Source organism: Balaenoptera ricei, chromosome 14 (assembly GCF_028023285.1).
Source record: "Balaenoptera ricei isolate mBalRic1 chromosome 14, mBalRic1.hap2, whole genome shotgun sequence".
Taxonomy (NCBI): Eukaryota; Metazoa; Chordata; class Mammalia; order Artiodactyla; family Balaenopteridae; genus Balaenoptera; species Balaenoptera ricei.
Window position 1 is genome coordinate 8,306,105 of NC_082652.1, and position 23,186 is coordinate 8,329,290.

General features: G+C 47.3%; 1 protein-coding gene and 1 long non-coding RNA gene across 10 annotated transcripts in view; one reads left to right on the top strand and one right to left on the bottom strand.

Moving 5' to 3' along the window:
- KDM2B (lysine demethylase 2B) overlaps positions 1-23,186 on the top strand; it is a 123,539-nt gene that overhangs the window by 73,392 nt on the left and 26,961 nt on the right. The window lies entirely within an intron of this gene.
- On the bottom strand, positions 14,888-17,353 carry LOC132348003 (uncharacterized). Its single transcript, XR_009497331.1, has 3 exons — positions 17,311-17,353; positions 15,929-16,045; positions 14,888-15,738 (listed from the first exon to the last, which is right to left on the bottom strand). It is a non-coding gene; the product is annotated as an uncharacterized LOC132348003 (long non-coding RNA).

The following is a 23,186-nucleotide window of genomic DNA, read 5'->3' on the forward strand; positions in this document are numbered from 1 at the left end:
AGCCACAACTACTGAACCCGCGTGCCACAACTACTGAAGCCCGTTTGCGTAGAGCCCATGCTCCACAACAAGAGAAGCCACGACAGTGAGAAGTCCGCGCACTGCAACGAAGAGTAGCCCCCACTCGCTGCAACTAGAGAAAGCCCCCGCGCAGCAACAAAGACCCAACACAGGCATAAAATAAATAAATAATAAATAAATTAATAAATTAATTAATTAATTTGAATTTCAGATAAACAGCAGATACATTTTTTTACTATAAGTATATCCCATATAGTGCATGAGATATACTTATGCTAAAAAGAGTTTTTGTTCTTTATCTGAAATGTAATGGGGCATACTGTATTTTTATTTACTAAATCTGGCAACCCTAGTTGAAATGATAAAATTTTGGATATATTAAACAAAATGGATTATTAATATTCCCTTCACCTGTTTCTTTTTACCTTGTAAAATGTGGCTTCAAAAAAATTTTAAAGTACATATGTGGCTCACATTATATTTCTATTAGACAGTGCTGTTCTGGGTTATTCATTTCACTTTTGTTTGATTATCTTCTTAGGGTATATTCTTTCTTTTCTTTTTCTTGGCCACGCTGTGCGGCTTGTGGGATCTTAGTTCTCTGACGAGGGGTTGAACCCGGGGCCACGGCAGTGACAGCACCGAGTCCTAATCACTGGACCACCAGGGAACTCCCATTAGGGTATATTCCTAAATGTGGGATTGTTAATAGGGAAAGTACTTGTGGGTATTGAATTCTAATTCTCTTTGAAGCTTGGTGGGAACTGAGGTGGCCATAGGAATGAAAAGGAGTTGCCTGCACATCTGCCTTTAGCTCCCCAATCTGTGGATGTGAGTGGGGTTTTAGAGTTGACTTTCCCCTACATGGGCCATAAATATAAATGTCATTTATCAGACCACAAACCGTGCTTGCAGACATAGCAACTTGAAATAGCCCAGCCAGGTCCCACGGCTGCTTTGAACCTGCAGAGGAAACTGTGGCTTTGCCTTGCTGCCGCCTGCTTCCCTCCTAGCTGAGGAATTGCTCCACAGGACAGATTAGGGTTTGTAGAGGGCATGGGCTTGGCTTTTTTTTTTTTTTTTTAATTTTTAAATTTTATTTATTTTTTTATACAACAGGTTCTTCTTAGTTATCCATTTTATACATATTAGTGTATACATGTCAATCCCAGTGTCCCAGTTCATCCCCCCACCCTTCCCCCCCGCCACTTTCCCCCCTTGGTGTCCATACGTTTGTTCTCTACATCTGAGAGCATGGGCTTTTAAAGAAACACACTTGCCACTACTCACTGTAATCTCAGAATTAATGGAGGGGTCCAAACCAGCCTCTGGGTGAAATCGCTTAAGGACCACAAATGTGCCCTGTCTGGAGACCCTTAGCCCACTCCTCAGGGGCTTCTAAGCATTTTCTTTTTTAAAAAGAAAGCTCCGCCCCTTCTCCTCCCAAGGCCTGGAAACAGGAAGCTGGCTTCTGGCGGGAGTAGCCCTTATTTAAGATTCCCTTGGAGGACTGGTTTATAAGCACTGGTCTGTACGTAAGTTGGGCGTGGCTGGTATCAACACTGGTGGGAGAAATCGGAGCCCTTAGGCTGGTTGGGAAGGAGTGGGTGGGAGGGAGAAGAAGTAAGAGCCTTTGACGTGTAACAGTGCTTGTGGAGCGCCAGGCTTTTTTTTTAAACACCTTATAATGAAACAAATAGAACTCACATACCTTACAGTTCTCCCACTTAAAGTGTACAATGAAATGTTTTTAGTACGTTGAAAATATTCAGAGTTGTGCAACCGACACCACAATCTAATTCTGGAACATTTTCATACCCCCCTTAAAAGAAGCCCCATCAGCGGTCAGTTCCCACTCCCCCAAGCCACCCCTCCCCCAGCTGCTGGAAACTTTGTCTCCATGGATTTGCCTATTCTGGACATTTCATATAAATAGAACTGTACAGTATGTGGCCTTTTGTGACTGACTTCTTTCACTTAGAGGAACGTTTTCAAGGTTCATCCGAGTTATATATCTGTCAGTATTTCATGCCTTTATAGGGTTGAATAATATTCCACTCTATGGATGGACCACAGTCTGTTTAATCTTTCATCTGTCGATGGGCATTTGGGCTGTTTCTACCTTTTGGCTATTGTGATTGATGACGCTATGTCATGTACAGGTTTTTATGTGAACATATGTTTCCATTTCTCTTGGGTAGAAACCTAGGCATAGAATTGACTAGTCAGATGGTAACTCTACGTTGAAGTTTTTGAGGAACTGCCTGTTTCTCAAAGTGGCTGCAGCATTTTCTATTCCTCCCAGCAATTATAAGAGTTCCAGATTTCTCCACATCTTTGCCAACACCTATTATCTGTCTTTTTGATTAGAGCCATACAAGCACAATCGTTTTCTTTTTAATTTAGTTAGTTTTCTATAAATTATTTGAAGTTTATTGTATGAGTTTGCAAGGGCCGCTGTGACAAAGTACCTCAGACTGAGTGGCTTAAATGACAGAAAATTAATTTTCTCACCGGTCTGGAGGCCAGAAATCTGAGATCACGGTGTTAGTTGGCAGGATGTATTTCTTTCTTCCTTTTTTTTTAATAGAGCTGAAGAGTCTTTTTTAAAAAAAATTTATTTATTTATTTATTTATGGCTGTGTTGGGTCTTCGTTGCTGTGCGCGGGCTTTCTCTAGTTGTGGCGAGCGGGGGCTACTCTTCGTTGCGGTGTGCAGGCTTCTCATTGCGGTGGCTTCTCTTGTTGTGGAGCACGGGCTCTAGGCACACGGGCTTCAGTAGTTGTGGCACGTGGGCTAGTAGTTCTGGCTTGCGGGCTCTAGAGCTCAGGCTCCGTAGTTGTGGCATACGGGCTTAGTTGCTCGGCGGCATGTGGGATCTTCCCGGACCAGAGCTCGAGCCTGTGTCCCCTAAATTGGCAGGCAGGTTCTTAACCACTGTGCCACCAGGGAAGCCCGGCAGGATGTATTTCTTCTGAGTACTCTCTCCTTGGCTTGTAGATGGCTGTTGTCTCTGTGTCTTCACACGGTCTTCCTTTTGTGTGTGTCCTAATCTCCTCTTCTTATAAGGACACCAGTCATACTGAATTTGGGCTCACCCTAATGACCCCATTTTAACTTAGTTACCTCATTAAAGACCTATCTCCAAATACAGTCACATTCTGAAGTGCTGGGGGTTCAGACTTCAACATACGGATTTTGGGAGGACACAATTTAAGCCCGTAACATGTATTATAAATTATAAAAAAGGGATTAAATAACATAATAATGAATACCATGACTCCCCCCTGCCCCGACTCAGCTCTAGAAATAAATTATTGCCAGTATAACCAAAACCCCTCTGGGTATTCCCTCTAAATGTATGCAACAGTTTTTAGATTTTATTTAATTCTTACATCGAGGCTGGGAGGGGGTTAGGATTGTCTTCATGATGCAGCTGAAACTGGGGACTCAGAGAGGTAGGCTGGTAAGCCTGGGGCCACACAGCTTGTGAATCTAAGGTGTTCGTCCCCAGATTTGTCCCTGCGCCTGAGGAACTCAATGAAACGTGGTGGAGGGTAGGGGGAGGGGAGGCTGGCTGCTGTATTTATGCATTTCCTGGCTGGTGGGGTTAAAAAGTTAACAGGAAGGGAAGAAGTAAGTAAACGACTGACTGCCTGGGCCGCCCGGGGTCTCTTGATTCCCAGGTTTGCAGTCGGCTTCCTCCCAATTTGATGCAGGTTGGGTTGAAAGATCAAGGGTGCTCATTGAGGCTGTCAGGATGCAAAGTCGGGATCGGTACTGGGTCTGGCTCAGGTTACTTAAGTAATTAATGCTAAATGATGATTAGCAAGAAATGCTTTGATCTCCCACCTTGCCTCCTGGAGAAGAAAGTCCCTTTCTGGAACTGATTAGGTGCCGTGAGGTCATTTCTGATGTGGTGTCTTTCAAATCAAAGATGCTACTGAATCACCCTCTGTCACAATTCCCCTGATTGGCTGTTTTCCCCAGTGGTGATGGATTTGTTTTGATCCGCCTGTACTCTGGCCACTTCCTTTTATGACCAAGTGGTAGGAGTTGGGGGCCTGTCTGTGACCTTAGAACCAAGCTGAGGGAACTGAACTTCTCTGAGGCCCGACTTCTGACCTCAGCCTTATTAGCAAGTTGACCTTCTGCCCACCAGCCAGACGCTTGTACTCAGCCAGCTTGTGGGTTGGTTCCCAGAGAAGGAAACCGAGGAAGGAGGTGAGATGAAGCTTTCCTGGAAAGCGAGCATGTTGTTGCATTTGCTTCTTAATCTCTAGTGGCCAAACCAGGCTGCTTCTTGAATTTCAATTACTGGCAAGTTTTCCTGCGTGGAGGAGCAGAGAGGCTGGAGAGTATACCAGTGAGAACCCTGCCGGGGACGTGGGGACAGCCCTCTTCAGCAGTTAGTGGATCACCTCCCTCACGGGGACGTCACAGGAACCGCGGGAGGAAGTCTCACACACGCACACCTGATGTCTGTGTCACCCTCAGTTCTGCTTTGTTTCTCTTCCCCTTCCTCCACACTTGGTCATTCAGATCTGGGAGGCCTGAGAAGTCTGGGGTCCCCCGGGAGTGACACACAGCCTTTCCCTGAAGGACAGGCACATAAGTCTGTAAAAGAGGCCCCCATGTACTTCCTGTTCCCACTCTGCCCTGCTCCCAACTCCTGTCTCCCCCGAGTAATTAAGCTGGTGATGTACAGTGGAGGAGGAGGAGGGGGAGGATGACTGCCATTTATTGTTGCCTACTCAGGGCCAGATAATTTTCTAGAAAGGCAGTGTGGCCTAATGAGGACCGGTCCTCAGCCTGGTGGCATCTGCTTTACCTGGGGAACGTTTCTGTTTTTTTTTTTTTTTTTAAATACAGTTTCCTGGGCCCCACTGAGACACTCTGATTCAGTAGGGGTGGGTGGGACCTGGGAATCTGCACTTTCTAAATGCTTCACAGGTAATTCTCATGCACAACTAGGGTGAACTCTGGGGTCAGATGCACCTGGAGATTGACTCCTGGCTCGGCCACTTACTAGTTGTGTGGTCGTGGGCAAGTCTGAGGCTTAGTTTATTCATCTGTAAAAAGGGCCGATAGTGCCTTTCTTACAAGTTCGCTGTGAGAGGCTGTCTGTAAAATACCTCTATAGTAGCCTATCAGTCAGTGATAGCAATTATACTTTTTCATAATTATGGTTTATAAGTAAACACGAATTCTGAATCTGCTCACCCAGAAGGCAGAAATAGAAGACACTGAAGGAGGAGATGGATCAGAAGGGGGTGATTTGTTTAGAGACCTTTCCCATCCCTAAATTATTACTGGCTGGGACAAACACTGAATCTCAAGTAAGGGCCTGAATGGCTTAATTTCGCGGAAGTAGTCACAGCTGGCGTTTCCTGCGATGGGGCTGGTTTAATAAAGTGCTTCTCCTTTAGATCCTCCGCACTCCACCCGAGGGAGAAGTCCTAGGCCTGTGAGCGGTAGGGTAACTGTTGTCTTAGAATGTGCTAAAAGAGGCCTCGTGAGAGCCTGGTGGGAGAACGGGAACAGGAGATGCTCAACAGGTGTGGGGAGGCCGACAGCAGGGACCACAGGGCCAGGATAGCAGAGAGTGGACGGCGGGGAGGGTGTAGTGAGGGGAGCCAAGTGGACAACAGTATGGGACCCTAGTCTGGAATCCCCAGGGCTTCCTGAAGTGACAGCTAAGTCATTTGTGGAGTTTGGAAGCCCGCAGGTTCCCAGGAGTGCAGGCAGCAGAAACCCCTGATCAAAGAATACCCACAAGGGCTTCCCTGGTGGTGCAGTGGTTGAGAGTCCGCCTGCCAATGCAGGGGACACGGGTTCGAGCCCTGGTCTGGGAAGATCCCACATGCCGCGGAGCAACTGGGCCCGTGAGCCACAATTACTGAGCCTGCGCGTCTGGAGCCTGTGCTCCATAACAAGAGAGGCCGCGATAGTGAGAGGCCCGTGCACCGTGATGAAGAGTGGCCCCCGCTCGCCGCAACTAGAGAAAGCCCTTGCACAGAAACGAAGACCCAACACGCCAAAAATAAGTAAATAATAATTAAAAAAAAAAAAAAAGAATACCCACGAAAGATGGTCTGCTCATTCTGGGTAATATTCTCTCCAACATCAGCAACAGAAAAATCCCATTGAAAGAAGATTGTTGGCGGTCAAGGGATGCCACAGTTTCTTACAAGCTGAGACCCAGGTCTGACCAGTTACTTGAGCTCGGATTCCAAAATCGTTAGTGTCTGAACCATATGACAAGAATCCCATCAGGGCCCCCCTTTTTTTAGTGGTGTGAACTGAAGCCAGAAAGTGGAAGTTTGTAGAGTCTCCAGACATGAGATCCAGGCAGGAGAGAACAGTAACCTTCCCTGATGGCTTTTTTTTTTTTTAAATAAATTTATTTATTTATTTTTGGCTGCATTGGGTCTTTGTTGCTGTGCGCAGGATTTCTCTAGTTGTGGCGAGCTGGGGCTACTCTTTGTTGTGGTGTGAGGGCTTCTCACTGCAGTGGCTTCTCTTGTTGCAGAGCATGGACTCTAGGTGCATGGGCTTCAGCAGTTGTGGCACGTGGGCTCAGTAGTTGTGGCGCATGGGCTTAGTTGATCCGTGGCATGTGGGATCTTCCCAGACCAGGGCTCAAACCTGTGTCCCCTGTGTTGGCAGGCAGATTCTTAACCACTGCACCACCAGGGAAGTCCCCTGATGGCTTTTTGTAGATAGTCTTAACCGTCTTCTCCCTGTGTCTTTGCATTGTCTTCCTTCTGTATGTGCCTGTGTCCAAATTTCCTTTTTATAAGGACACCAGTCATATTGGATTAGGGCCCTAATGACCTCATTTTAACTTCATCATCTCTGTAAAGACCCTGTGTGTAGGGGCTTCCCTGGTGGTGCAGTGGTTAGAAATCCGCCTGCCAATGCAGGAGACATGGGTTCGAGCCCTGGTCCAGGAAGATCCCACATGCTGTGGAGCAGCTAAGCCCGTGCGCCACAACTACTGAGCCTGTGCGCTACAACTACTGAAGCCCAGGTGCCTGGAGCCCATGCTCCGCAACCAGAGAAGCCACTGCAATGAGAAGCACGCACACCGCAACGAAGAGTAGCCCCCGCTCACCACAATTAGAGAAAGCCTGCGTGCAGCAACGAAGACCCAACGCAACCAAAAAAAAAAAAAAAAAAAAGACCCTGTGTCTAAATATGGTCACGTTCCGAAGTGTTGGCGGGGTAGGGCTTCACCATGTGAATTTTGGGGCGGACACAATTGAGCCTGTAAACTTGTCACACCTTCAGTGACTCTCCATCTTCTTTATTTTTTTTTAAAATTTATTTATTTTTATTTTTGTCTGAGTTGGGTCTTCATTGCTGTGCGCGGGCTTTCTCTAGTTGTGGCGAGCGGGGGCTACTCTTCGTTGGGGTGCGTGGACATCTCATTGCGGTGACTTCTCTTGTTGTGGAGCACGGGCTCTAGATGCGCAGGCTTCAGTAGTTGCAGCACGTGGGCTCAGTAGTTGTGGTGCACGGGCTTAGTTGCTCTGCGGCATGTGGGATCTTCCTGGACCAGGGCTCGAACGCTTGTACCCTGCATTGTCAGGCGGATTCTTAACCACTGCGCCACCAGGGAAGTCCCTCCATCTTCTTTAAAGTCATCTCCCAAATACTTACCCTGGCCTTGAGGTCCCATGACCCCAGATGTCGCTCTGCTTTAGAATCTCGTGCTGGCCTCTCTACATTTCAGGGGAACTGAATTACTCCATATTTTCCATCTTCTTGACAGTCTTGGCCTTAGCTCATACTGTTCTCCCTCTGGGAATGCCCATCTTATTTTCCCACATACGAGTTCTCTCTGTCTCGAGGCCCAACCTAATTCCTTCTTTGCCAGGAAGCCTCCTGAGCTGGATGTCTTCTAGCTGTGCCTCCAGATCCTCTCCAGCCTCCTCAAGCCTGCTGTGTGGGCTGCATCAAAGAGGTTCCTTGCATCTCTGGCTTCTGGTCGGGCTCAGCCTAGGGAGGGAGGTACCGGCAGGAGATGGGAAGACAGGAGGAGAGAGAGGCTGGGGTATTTATTCCCCCAGCTTTCTCCCTATGGGATCATTGCAGGTTGGCTGTCTCCTTCCACTGGGGACCACGGCTCCTATTTCTTGGCCTTCTCCAGCTTTTCTCTCTGAATTTCTGGTAACAAAGGGAGGTAATGGCTCATCACTGTCCTTAGGCTTGGGATGCATCACCATGCCTTGCTGGCTTCTGTTAACCCCACTTGTACTCTGCAAATTGAGCCTCTGTTAAACTCCCCTCCATGACCTGGTGTGAGGGTACCAGGATGCCATCCATTTCCTGCCAAGATCCTGACTGATAGATAGACTTCCCCCATTTCTCCCTCTGCTGGACGTCCACATTCTAGTCTGCATTTTGTTGCATATCTGTCTTAAGCTTCCGTTATCTTCTTGAGACTGGAGCTCGTCTTATTAATTTTTTCTTTATCCATTTTTGTATCCTGTCATGCAAGATTGCTCCCAGAAAATGTTTATTGAATGAATGAACTTGATAGCAAAGCTTCCCCAGAGCTTCTAAAAGATGAAGTTGTATTCAATCAGTTCATTCTGTTTGCCCTCTTTCACCTGCTCTGCAAATGCCTCTGAGTCATCTCGTTGGTGAGAATAAGTTTCTCTCCTTACTTTAATTTGTGTGTCCCAGTCCCAGCCAACTGTTAAAAGAATGGTAAATAGAAGAGAACTAAGAAGGGCTCTTGGTATTCCCTGGACCCTTTTGTCCCTCACATTTAGGCATCTCCGTTTATCCTCCTGGACTTAAAAAGATCTTATCTCTCACCTGGAATTTTTTTTTTTTTTTTTTTTTTAATTTTTTTATTTATGGCTGTGTTGGGTCTTCGTTTCTCTGCGAGGGCTTTCTCTAGTTGCGGCAAGCAGGGGCCACTCTTCATCGCGGTGCGCGGGCCTCTCACTATCACGGCCTCTCTTATTGCGGAGCACAGGATCCAGACGCGCAGGCTCAGTAGCTGTGGCTCACGGGCCCAGTTGCTCCGCGGCATGTGGGATCTTCCCAGACCAGGGCTTGAACCCGTGTCCCCTGCATTGGCAGGCAGATTCTCAACCACTGCGCCACCAGGGAAGCCCCTCACCTGGAATTTTTCAGCCATCATCTGTATCATTTTAGAACCACTTTATTGGAACTTTAAGACAGCGTTCAGCTGAAATATCTTGTAATTAAAGTCTGCAGCCCAGGATTTCTTTCTTAGTCTGATAACCTGCTCGGCTGTCTGTGTTAATAATGCCAAAGACAAATTTTTGGAAAGCAATTGAGATATTGAGGGCTCCTGCCTTTGGTGCAGTAATTAGAAAGCCAAGCAGGCACTGTAAGTGATTGCTTGCCATTATCATGGTTATATTTCTGGAACACTGGTCTATCCTTCAAACTTTTCTTTTTGTCAAATGCCATTGTATATTTCCTATTTTAAAGGAGAATACTTGATCACTGACATTGGGAATAAGTTGTCATGTTCTCCCCGCCACGCTCACTAACCCGCCTCTCTAATTTGGCTTTGTTAGGACAGTGGATATGTGTGCAACCAAATGATGTTGTGAGATAATCTGCTCCCCAAATTTGGGTGATCTAGAGAAAAAAGGGGCACAATTATGTGAACACAGGTGAAACATTTGCATTATTTAAGTTTGATTCTTGTTACAAAGGTGGGAAGGGGAAGTATATTTATTGGGACAAGGGGAACTTTATACGAAAAGAGAGTAGGTGGGAAGTGAACGCTATAGTAATACCTGCTCTAAACCACTGAACTTCTCCACCAATGAATGTAAAGGACTGAACAGCAAAGCACTTTGCAGGAGTGAAGAGATAATCTCACTTATAAGATTGATTTTGTTGTTGTTGTTGTTATTTAGATTCATTTCTCTCTTAGTTAATGTTTATGGTACAAGATGGCAGGAGGGGCTGGGTTGGGGGCTGCCCTGAGGAAGCTTGTTGATTTGAATGTTCCCAATTGATTGATTCTTCTGCGGGAGGGTGTTGTTTCTTTGATTTCTTTTCATTTATTTATTTATTATTTGTTATTTATTTATTTATTTATTTAAATGGAAGTATAGTTGATTTACAGTGTTGTGTTAGTTTCTGTTGTACAGCAAAGGGATTCCGTTTAATATATATAAATATTATATAATTTTCAGATTCTTTCCCATTATAGATTATTATAGGTTATTATAAGATATTGAATATAGTTTTCTGTGCTATACAGTAGGACCTTGTTTTTTATTTATATATAATAGTTTGTATCTGCTTATCCCAAACTCCTAATTTATCTCTCCCCCCTCTTTTCCCCTTTGGTAACCATAAGTTTGTTTTCTATGTCTGTGAGTCTGTTTCTGTTTTGTAAATAAGTTCATTTGTATCATTTTTTAGATTCCACATATAAGTGATATCATATGATATTTGTCTTTCTCTTTGACTTACTTCACTTAGTATGGTAATCTTTAGGTTCATCTTTTAATTTTATCTTTTATCACATCTTTTTAAATTGTGGGAAAAGATACATAACATAAAATTGACTATTTTAACCATTCAGTGGCATTGAGTACATTCACATTGTTGTACAACCATCACCACCATCAGTCTCCAGAACTTTTTCATCATCTGAAATGGGAACTCTTAATCCCTTAAGCACTAACTCCCCATTCCCCCTTTTTCCAGCCCCTGGTAACTTCTATTCTACTTTTTGTCTCTGTGAATTTGACTCTTCTAGGTACCTCATATAAGTGGGATCATACAGTATTTGTCTTTTTGTGACTGGCTCATTTCACTTAATATAATGTCCTCAAGTTTCATCCATATTGTAGCTTGCACCAGAATCTCCTTCCTTTTTAAAGCTGAATGGTATACCATTGTATGTATACACCACATTTTATTTAACCATTCATCTGTCAGTGGACACTTGGGTTGCTTCCACCTTTGGCTATTATAAATAATGCTGCTGTGAACATGGGTGTATAAAAATCTTTTCAAGTCCTCATTTTCAATTCTTTTGGGTACATACCCAGAAATGAAATTGCTGGAATCATAGAATAATTATATGTTTAATTGAGGAAATGCCATACTGTTTTCCACAGCGGCTGTTTCAATTTATATTCCCATCAACAATACACAAGGGTTCCAGTTTCTCCACATCCTTGCTATTGTTATTTTCTGTTTTTTGTTTGTTTGTTTGTTTTATGATAATAGCCATCCTAATGGGTATATTATTTCTTTTTAACTAACTTAATTTTTTATGCTGAAGTATTCTTTAGAGAATTACAGACATCATGACAATTCCACCCCTAAATACTTAGGTTTGCATCTCTGAAAAAGAAGAATATTTTTCTCCATACCTGAAATAACATTATTACACCTAGCAAAACTGACAATTCCTCCTAATGCTGGGTCATGTAAATTATCTTTTACAGCTACTTTGTCCCAACCAGGATCCAATCCAGGTTCTTAGTTCTCTCTTTTAATCTTGACCTTTCTCAGGATATTGATTGGTAGAGAAGATGGAATCATGTCCTGAAGAATATCTCACTTTATGCATTTGTCTGATTGCTTTCTTGTGGTGTCATTTAGCTTATTCGCTGTCTCTTGTAATTTCTGTAAATTGGAAACTAGGTCTAAAGGCTTGGTTAGATTGAAGTTAAATATCATGGATTAAGGTGATGGTGGTCTGATTATTCCCCCATTATTCAGTTATGTTCATCCCTCTTTTCCTCCAGAGCATAATCTGGAAGGGAATATGTGGGGCCCGTGCTTCCCTCTACCATTCACTGATAGTTTCAATACCAGTTATCATTCTTTCCTGTATCAATAATTTTATCAGGAGATGAAATTGAAGCTTTGGGACTTCCCTGGCGGTCCATTGGTTAAGACTCCCCACTTCCATTGCAGGGTGCGCGGGTTCGATCCCTGGTGGGGGAACTAAGATCCCACAGGCAAAAAAAAAAAAAAAGAAGAAGAAGAAGAAGAAAATGAAGCTTTGAAGTTTTTTCTGTAGAGCTTTCCCTCATCAATTGGAGCTACCCTTAAATACAGTTCCTCCTGATAAGGCAGTACACAGGCTTAATTCTTTCCCTTTAAATACCAATTTTCAAACTAAGGAGTTGGTATAATGGCTGCTTAAAATGGTGACAGATGAGTTTTGTCAGACTTTTTTTATTTTGAGTGTCATGGTAAACTCGTGAATTTTCATAGATCCAGGGGGCTTTTAGAGGCAAATTGGCCTGCTGGAGATGAGCCATTTTTAAAGGAAAGCAAGAATGTAAATGAAGAGAGTCCCTAGGGAGCAGCCAAAGTGTGTATCAGTGTGTGTGTGTCTGTTCCCCCCCATCCCTACTCCTGACCATACCAACCTGTGTGTATTTGCATTTGTCAGGGGTCCCTAAGTGAAGGGCTTTCAAGTGCAGTCAGAGCCCATCAGATCCCCACAGTGACTGTTAGCAGCTCATTGAAGAGGTGATTCAGCTGTCACTTTGGTTTGGTTAATTTCAACCTGCTCCAGGACTTAGGGGCTACATTTCCTAACCAGGTTACCTTTTAGGAATAGGAACTAAGATCACTCTTAAATGATGACTGATGAAAAGAAAAAAAAAAAATGTATATATACACACACACATACACACTTTTTAAAAATTGAAGTAAAATTCACCTAGCATAAAACTAACCATTTTAAAGTACGAATTCAGTAATATTTAGCATATTCAGAATGTTGTGCAAGCATCACCTCTTTCTAAATTCCAAGATATTTTTATCACTCCCAAAAGAAACCCCATTCCCATTAGGGGTCACTCCCCATTCCCCCTCCCCCCACCCAGCCCCTGGCAACCACTAATCAGCTTTCTGTACCTATGGATTTGTCTATTCTGGATATTTTATATAAAGGTAATTATACAGTCTATGGCCTTTTGTGTCTGGCTTGTTCCACTTAGCATCATGTTTTCAAGATTCATCACATTGTAGCTTGTGTCAGCGCTTCATTCCTTTTTATGGCTGAATAATATTCCATTGTATGGATAGAGACCACATTTTGTTTACCTATTCATCAATGCACAGAATTTGATTTGTTTCCACCATTTGATCATTGTGAACAGAGCTGCTAACTTTAATCCTCTTTCGCCTCTTTACTGTATGCTTTATCATCCCATTTTGAGTAAGCTTTGGATTTGGTCTTTTGGGTGCTCTGGTAAGGAAGGAAACCAAGGGGGAGATTTGGTCCTGTTAAGAGAAATATTTTTAAATTACAAAAGTCCCGGTTGTAGGCCCGAATTATACTGGCATTTTATGTATTTTTAGCCCCTATTTTCCGGGGGTTGGGGGTGGGATTGTAAAGTGCATCCATTAATCTTGTCTGAATTGTCTGAGGGCTCAGCCTTAGCCTGGATTTTTGTAGGGAAATGAATGGAGAAGGGAAGTAAGTTTCTAGGGTCAGTGATTGAGTTGGAAATGGGGTGGATGGCGGGAAGCATTTCTCAGATCAATGCCAGTCACCTGTTAAATTAGCTAATTAAAAAAAATCCTGTGCACAGTCACAAATCTTCCAGGGAACGTAAGTATTTATTGGTTGATCTTGGTAATTTAAGGAGACAGTATTAGGAGAGGAACCCTATTTAACGGAAAGCTTGGTCTCTTTAAAGGACCCATATGACAGATATATGTGGGTTTTAAATGCTTGTGGAATGATTTTTCAGGGGGAAAATAAAAAGCAATTAAATAACACTAGTAATTTCCTTAAGAGAAATCACTGTAGCCCTTGGTCTGTCATACGGTCACTCTTTGAACCATAGTTTTATCCAGGCAACCCTGGAATTAGTTCTAAATTGCTGTGTGACACGATGCAAAAATTTCTCTTATCTATGTTTTATTAGAAGAATAACTCTGCAAAAGACCTTGTCCTTGTGCTGTTAATGGGGAAAAACCTATTGAAGAACAGAGACAAATGGCAAAATAATAGTAAAATAGCTGAAGCATGCATTCTCTATTGCCTGTTAAACATACATTATTACGTGTATTAGGAAGCAACCCTTTGTATCATTTCTGTTCCTTCCTTAGGGACACGCTTACAAATGGTGTCCCTTGGTTCAGGAGCATGCCAGCCAGTCACTTGTCTGGACACAGAGAATTCATTCTCTTTCCCTGACCCGATCCTTTGGAAAATAATGTTCCCAAGCTTTAGCCATGCCCTTTGTGACATGGGCACAAGGAAAAGGGCCACATGCCAGGGAAACCCTCCCCTATGGATCCCAGATTCCAGGGGGCACTTATCTAGTCTGTCCCTTTTCCTACCTGTTCCTGGATGTGGGGATGGAGAGGACTGGAGGGGATGGCTGCCCTCTTCCTTTTACCTTAGGTCACTGCCTCTCCCTGCCCTGGGACAGCCTGCAGTGCCCTTTGGTGGCTAAGTCTGGGCAAAATCTCTGGGCAGACTGGGATCACTCCCGGTGTCATGATCTGCTAGGCCGACCAGAACACTAAACGATACTCAGAGAGAAAGCAGGGAAGTGGGTGACGGCTGTGACTGAGGCTGACTTGGCTTCCATCTGTTTTTGTTTTATTTCCTCGCCACTTGGTGAGAGTTCTGGATCCTCCTGGTTCAGGACAAGCATCAATGCCCTGGTGGCATCAGCTTTGGGGAACTCTTTCTAAGACTGTAAGCCTTGGCTAAGTGGAGCTGGGAGACCATTCAGTTCTTAGGGTCACTTGAAAAGGAGGTCAAAAGGGAGAAAGGACGAGCCTAAGGCACAATATAAATGCTAAATTTTTTTTTTATAATAATTTTTTTTGTTAATTTATTTTTACTTATTTATGGCTGTGTTGGGTCTTCGTTTCTGTGCGAGGGCTTTCTCCAGTTGTGGCAAGTGGGGACCACTCTTCATCGCGGTGCACGGGCCTCTCACTGTCATGGCCTCTCTTGTTGCGGAGCACAGGCTCCAGACGCGCAGGCTCAGTTACTGCGGCTCACGGTCCCAGTTGCTCCGCGGCATGTGGGATCTTCCCAGACCAGGGCACGAACCCGTGTCCCCTGCATTGGCAGGCAGATTCTCAACCACTGCGCCACCAGGGAAGCCCCTATACATGCTAAATTTTAACGTGGCAGTTCTACTGGGCAAATGCTGGCATAATGTATTTTATATACAGTCCAGCACACTATTAATACAAAACAAACGTTGGATAGTTGTGTGTACCAGTTAGCTAAAGGAAGCTTGATCGAGGAAGTAGAGATGTTAAGAGGCCCTTTGCAAGTGTCAGAAGAGGAATTTTTAAAAGATGTTAGGGTGGTGACTGCTGGCAGAAGCCTTGTTAGAGTTTGGAGAGGACCCACCTCCTTCCACATCAGCCCCCACAGATCCATCAGACAGCAGACTGGTTACCAAAACCATACCTATCCGTCCTGAAATATCTGAACTAAGAACACAGAATTTGCAAAATTTAGTAAGGGACAGTTAATTTTCTGCATAAGTCTGAGTATTTCACTTGGATGATCACACTGGTTTCACTTGGCATCCTCCTCTCGTCTCTGGCACGAGGCATTGGTGCGATGTGATTAACAGCCCAGGCTGCAGGCTCCAGCTGCTTATGGGTTCAGATCCAGGTCCTTTCACTTCCTAGCAGCGATGTGCCTCAGTTTCCTCATATGTAAAATGGGTGAACAATGGAACACTCCTCACGGGGCTGTGTAAAAGAATAAATGAGATATATCTACATCACACTTAGCATGGGGTCTAGCCCTTCAATCATGCTTAGTAAACATTAGCTGCTGTTATTGTCCGGATCCCTGGAGGGGGTCTCTGGATGGTGTTATGTAAGGAACCCTGGGCTTCAGAGCTACCTCCCAATTTTCTTTGAGCCTCAGTTTCCTTACCTGTAAAGTGAGAGGGTCTGGTGAGGCCCCTTCTAGCTCAGAAATGATGTGACGGAAGGAAGTTTTGTGTTAGCTGCAGCTTCTGTGTATCAACACTTTCCCTTTCTCTTCTTTGAGCTATGATAAATGAGAACTTTTTACTTCCTTAAATACAGAAATGAGCCTTTGAGAATTCTCAGAAGAAATCAGCCCAAAGACAAGTCTAAATATTCTTGCACTCCTGATTCGGAATGAGAAAGACCTTTGAGAAAAAGTCCTGTTTCCATACCTCTCTTGAGGTATTATGATATTTGTGTATCTCTGTACTTTTGCAGTTTTGACCAATTACAGTGAAGCGAAAGCATGATTAGCATTTTTTTCAGCCTCTCTTTCTTTAAGGGACTTCCTTCTGGGTGGAGTGGCCCCCAAGAGGTCATGGGATACACCAGATACAGACTTCAGTCCAGACAAGGTAGTTTGATAAAGGCTGAGACTTTGGGGGGTGGACTGAGATGGAGGGGGGAGTATTCTTTTCAAAACCACAAGTTTTTGTTAACCTTGAGTAAATTGTGAAAAATGTAAGAAGGGAGAAAGGAAACTCAGAACAGGTAAAGAGCAGGTCTGCTGGGAGTTTTTCCCCATAGTGTCAGTGGGTGTATAAATTTCAGAGGGATTTTAAATCCACTCAGTAAAACTGACATCCCTGTTTATTCACTCCTGCAGACTCCCTGCTAGAAGCCTTCTGAGTTTTACATCCACTACACATTCTGCCTTCCTTGAAAGCCCAGGCCATGACCTGCCTGTGGGTCCCTTCTGTTCTCAGAGTGGATTTCATGGCCAGTGGCCTGGGCATGACTAACAGTTGGACGACACTGCACAATTGGTCACCAGATTTCACAGCTAATGAACTTTTTCTTGGGAAAGCCTCTGATCCTTTGGTTGCGCAAACCTTCCCATTTTACAGATGAAGAAACTGGTGCATGTATGCATGTTTAGTGTCACCTTGGACATTCCTAGTTAGATGATGAGTATGCCAGCTACCTAGCTAAGTCACTCTGCTCCTTAGCTTGAGTTTATCTGTGGTTTTGATGCTTATAACAGCATTGATCACTCTAGCTAATGGTCACTGAGCTCCTCCTTCAGAGTAAGGGCTGCTGGCATAAGTGCCCCCTAGACTTTTTTTTTCCAGTTAAAGAGTTTTCTGCAAGGGTGGGCTGCTTTAGGAGTAAGCATTAGGAATGTTTCCAGTTTAAGAATTTAGAAACCCACACCTTCTGGGCCAGCTTCAGGCACTTGCCAGTCTTTTAGGAGACTGGGTTCTGGCCTGCCCTCATCCCCTCCGAGATCGACCGCTGGGCACCTCAGGAAGCGGGGGTTCCTGTCCAAGAGAGTGGGGCGCCCACCTCAGGGCAGAGTGCATTCATGGTGTTCTGTCTGGCAGCCTCCAAGGCAGGCAGCTCGATTGGAACTCCCGTCTGTACCACCCCACGTTTTACGCTGATTCCCTCGCGACCTGGAAAGGCAAACCTGAGGGTAGAAGAGGGCAACGTTAGGGGACCAGCCCAGCACAACTGCCGGCGTCCTGGGGAACTGGCTCCCCAGACTGTACCCGGGCCAGCGGGCCTGCAGTGGGTACGGGACTCCCGGGTTCGCAGGCATACCAGGTCCTGGTCCCAGAGCTTGTACAAACCCGAGAGCCCGTGTGCCCGCTACTGGGGGCACAGGGACCCGTGCCTGGTGTCTCGTGCAGGGCCGCTCCCTGTGACCGTGCACCCCGGGGCTCCTGCGAGACGCCCCGCAGGACCACACAAAAGACCCCACCCCAGGTCGGGCGTGCATTTCCTGTTAGAGCAGCGGCGGCGTGCAGCCACCCATGTGCACCCCGCGGCGCGCGGGCCGGGCGGGGCGCGGGGCACGCCCCCACGCAGCCCCAGTCCCGGAGCTCCGGCCGCGAGGGGCCGCCCTCGGCGGGCCCGCCCCCGTGTCACCGCAGGCCGGGCTCCCTTTGTGTGCGGCCCGAGCGCCGCGGCCGCGCCATTGGCCCGCCGGTCCGGGGGGCCAGCCCCTTCCTGGATCGCCTCATGCATATGCATGAGCGCCCCGGCCCTCCCCGCGCCGGCCCCTCTCCACCCCCTCCCGCGCGGGCGTGTGAGGCGCGCGGCGCGGCTCCCTCCTCGCGGCAGCGGGAGCCCGAGCCCGAGCCCGAGCCCGAGCCCGAGCCAGGGCGAGCCGAGCCTGCTCCGGGCGGGCGGCGGCGGCGGCGGCGCCGCTCCAGCCATGTCAGCGCGCGCGAGCCTGGGCCCACCATGAGCCATGGCCATGTCCGTAAGCGCCGAGGACGACGACTATGAATCGGAGCCGGACCAGGTCGGTGGCTCGGGGTGGGGCTGAGGGAGGGACCCGCCGCCCTCCCGCCAGACCTCCCCACCGACCTACTGACGCGCCCCGGGCGGCCGCGACGCCGCCGCCGCCACGATGAGGAGAAAGTTTTGCAGCCGCCGCCGGCGGGGCTGCCAGGGCCGGGCCCGAGCGGGGCGTGGAGGAGCGCGGCAGGCCGGCGGTCTCCCGAGCGCCACGGGCCCCGCAGCCCCGCAGCCGGCTGGGGCAGGGGGCGTGTGCGAGCGTCTGTGCGCGAGGGTGGCCGGCCGTGCCGCGGGGACAATGTGGGCCTCGCCGTCGGGCGGGCCCTGCGGGGCGCGGGCCACGGCCCGCGGGCAAGTTGCGGGCGCCGGCGCGGGCGGCCGGGCGCGCCTCGCCCTCCCCTCGCGCCCTCGCCTGCGGCCCACGCGCGTGCCGGCCGCCTTGGGCGCACCCGGACCTGCGGGCGCCGGCGCCTCCTTCCTTTCTGTTTCCAAAGTTGCACCGGGACCCTCGGCCTCTGGGCTGGAGGACGCCCGCGGCCCGGAGGGTGGGCGGCCCGGGGCCGGTGGGCCCGACGGCCCGAGCTTTTGTCTGGGCGCCGCGCGCCCGCCGCCCACCGTGGGCAGACGGAGACAGGAAGGGGTGCGAGGCTCGGGCCGGCGCGGGGAATCCGGAACCCAGCGAGTCCGCTCCACGGCGGCAGCGGCGAGAGGAAGCCGTGACCCCAGATGGCAGTATTTGGCCTCCGTTGGATCTAGAAGGGAAAGCAACCTCTCTTGGGACCAGGGGAGAGAAATCTGTATAAAACAAAGCCCTGGGTGTGTTTACAGCGTGAATTTACTCCGGGAAGATTCGTGTTTAGGAAGCAGGGGAAGAAAGTTGAGGATTTACGAAGTAGAATCTGCACGATATTTGAAACAGGGTACGGGCTAGGTAGACTTGTCTGAGGAATAAAGCATTAGACGGGTTGAGTTATCGTGTGGGCATGACTAGGTGAATAAGATGCTTACATATAAGCCCGGGTGCATTTCCTCAGTGGAATGAAGATGTTTTGGAATGTTGAGGCCGAGATGTAGAACGTTTTTTCCTTCCATCAGGCGTCGTTGAGGAAGTACTATATATGCTGCATTTAAATCGTAATACACATATTATTAAGTGGTTTTATATGACAGAGACAAAGTTAAAGTGTATTTTCTCAGTTTTGTTGGACGTTTTTCAGGCTTATGTATCTTATGAGGTGTTCCTGAATCTCACTTGTCTTATGGATCAGGGGAACCCAGAGACAGCCCAAGCGGTTTTGGCTTGGAACTTTCATCAAGTCAGTAGGACAGCATGTGAACGGTTCTCAGTTCTTGCTGCTTAGTTCGTACCTCAACTCTTGGTCTGAAAATTTTCAGTTCAGTTTGGATCTGCCTAATCCCTGCCAACAGTGTACGCTTTCTGCATCTGGTCATTCGTAAGACCCTTGTATTCAGTGTTGACTGCGCTTTGGTGTTTCATGGGTGAGGTTCCTGTTACCTGTTTCGTTTTGGTTTTTTGATTCGACCACACCCTATGGCCTATGATAGATATCATTTTTGACACTACATCAGATAGGACTCCTTATGTCTCCTTTTCACTTACTGCCACTCCTGAGAGAGACTTCCATCACGTGAGGACCCATACGTCCTGTAGCTGGATTTGTTCCCTCCTCCTCGCATTAGTCAGCCCAATCGCGGCACTTCTGGAGTTGTTGGCAACTTAAGTTCTCCTGGTTGCCTTGTTCACTTTATTTATTTATTTATTTATTTATTTATTTATTTATTTATTTATATTTTTGGCTGCGTTGGGTCTTCATTGCTGCGCACTGGCTTTCTCTAGTTGCGGTGAGCGGGGCCTCCTCTTCGTTGAGGTGTGTGGGCTTCTCATTGTGGTGGCGTCTCTTGTTGCAGAGCACAGGCTCTAGGCGCACGGGCTTCAGTAGTTGTGGCTCAAGGGCTCTAGAGTGCAGGATCAGTAGTTGTGGCTCACGGGCTTAGTTGCTCCGCGGCATGTGGGATCTTCCCGGACCAGGGATCGAACTCGTGTGCCCTGCATTGGCAGGCGGATTCTTAACCACTGCGCCACCAGGGAAGCCCGCCTTGTTCACTTTAAGATGTTGCTACCGGGCTTCCCTGGTGGCGCAGTGGTTGAGAATCCGCCTGCCAATGCAGGGGCCGCGGGTTCGAGCCCTGGTCTGGGAAGATCCCACATGCCGCGGAGCAACTCGGCCTGTGAGCCACATTTACTGAGCCTGCGCGTCTGGAGCCTGTGCTCGGCAACGAGAGGCCGCGATAATGAGAGGCCCGCGCGCCGCGATGAAGAGTGGCCCCCGCTTGCCACAACTAGAGAAAGCCCTCGCACAGAAACGAAGACCCAACACAACACAGCCATACATACATACATACATAAAAAGAATGTAAGCAGACAAGAATAGCATTAAAAAAAAAAAATTAAAAAAAAAAAAAAAAGATGTTGCTATCACTCAGGTACATTGAGGGAGACGACCTCTGAGCCAGGCCACTGGGCAGCAGGTTTTCCCCATAGTCCCAATAGAGAAGTTGGCTGTCAGTCATGGACCCTGCATTTGCCGACCCTCCAGGCGGTGGCTCACTGCTGCTTGTCTCCTCTAACCTTTCCTCAACTTTTATCAGCCCCACAATTTCTTGGGCCTGAGAAGAGTGGCTTCCTCTAAGGACCTCTAAGGTATCTGTGTCTTTCAAATTGGAGCCAGAGTCTCTGGAGTCTGTAGCTCGCAGGCTACAGACCCCACTCTTCTCTAAAGAAGTCTGCTTCGGGCTTCCCAGGTGGCGCAGTAGTTAGGAATCCGCCTGCCAATGCAGGGGACACGGGTTCGAGCCCTGGTCCGGTAAGATTCCACATGCTGCAGAGCAACTAAGCCCCTGCACCATAACTACTGAGCCTGCGTTCTAGAGCCCACGAGCCACAACTACTGAGTCCACATGCCACAACTTCTGAGCCCGCGCGCCTAGAGCCCATGCTCTGCAACAAGAGAAGCCACCACAATGAGAAACCCGCGCACTGCAATGAAGAGTAGCCCCCGCTCGGTGCAACTAGAGAAAGCTCGCACACAACAACGAAGACCTAACGCAGCCAAAAATAAATATAAATAAATAAATAAATAAAAAAAAAAAAAAAAAAAAAAGAAGTCTCCTTCAAGGAGGGGTGGAAGTCTTGGAGTGTAGGCATGCAGGTATGCTCGGCCACCTACTGCGTGAAAGGTCCCAGCGGAGACCCTGTTGGGACATTTCTGTTGCCCAGTCTGTCCCTGCAGCTGAGCCTAGCCCCTCACCCTTCATCAGAATTTTGCCTGCTCTGTCTTAAAAGTCTGTGTCCTTCCCTCATCCCCACTCGAGGCTGGTGTTCAGTCCTGGGCGGTATCAGGCTCCCTTATGCCTGTCCTGCTGGGCTGGCCTGTCTGCCCAATGCCTTCCCACAGCAGCTTGGGTTTCCACTGCTCCCGATGTTGGGCCCGGGGCGGGAGAGACCCTTGGCTGGGCCTTCTCCCATGGACTTCCTTTGCTTCTGCAGTGCAGAACGTGCTGGAAAATTCTTCAGCTCTGCTTTTTAGTTTGAGGAGATGACGCTCAAAGAAGGGCTCTTAGTAAGGAGAATTCCATCTTGTGTTTTTTTAACCCCTGAAATGAAAATAGCATTATTCCTTTTTTTTTTTACTAAAAATGATTACTGCCTGTTTGTTAAAAATAATAATTAGAGGGAATTCCCTGGCAGTCCAGTGGTTATGACTCCATACTTCCACTGCAGGGGACATGGGTTCTATCCCTGATCAGGGAACTAAGATCCTGCATGCCGTGTGGTGTGGCCAAAAAAAAAAAGAAAATTAGGAAATTATGCTGAAGAAGATCTCAGAAATTTATATGGCTATAACCACTGTGTTACTCATTATAATTGCTTAAAGAGTGAAATTTTCATATGGGTCCCTGAACCTTCCCAAAATTACATACGAAAGTTTTGTGACTTTGTGCGTAGGGGCATTTTTCTAGGGGAAAGGTCCTTAGCTTTCCTTGGATTCTCCAGAGGTCTGCCCATCCGCTGGGTTTCTGGTAGCTCCTGTGTTTTTATTCTCTTGCTGCTTACTCTCAGTGTGTAAACAAACCGAAGCCCTCCCTGGAGCCTGCAGGTGTGTGTTAAGGGCCCTGCAGCGCAGCTAAAATCCAGCTTTTCCTGGGATATCCATTATACTTGAAGATTTGGGAACAGACATGATGTTGAAACAAATTTGTTATACAGTTGAAGGCAACGTTAGCATGACAAGGAATTCCACGCTGTTTGGGGGCTCTGGCTATCCTTCATGGGGCTACGCGTCAGTGTGCTCCTGTTAGCAGCAGTTTGGTGAGGAACAAAGAACTGTCTGAATTGTAAAAACAGAGACACGTTTACTGTTCTTCTCACTGACTCCTCTTGACAGTTGAAACTCTAGCCCGCTGCCTTCTTGAAACTCTTCCCTGGCTCCAGTGATGCCACAGGCTCCTGCTGCTTTTCCTGCCTTTCTGGCCATTCCTTAGCAGGTTGCTGTTTTTCACCCGGCCCTTGGATGTTTTCAGTCTTGAAGGTACTGCCCAGGACCCTCTTTTCACTCTGCCCATTCTCCCTGAACAACCTCGTGGACTTAAGTAGTGTTCAGCACTACGCGATGCTGATTCCCAGCTGTGTATCTCAGCGCCAGTCCCTCCTGGCTGCTGCTGGCCACCTTCCTTGGACGTCCCGTGGGTCCCTCAGATTCCAAGTGTGCATGGTGGTTTCGTGTTGTCTCTCCTGAGCCCCTTGTTCTTCTGTTGCTCAAGCCCGAAACCTCAGAGTCTTCCAGGACTCTTCCTGCTTGCATGCTCCCTATGCAGTCAGCCTCCTGGGTCTTCTA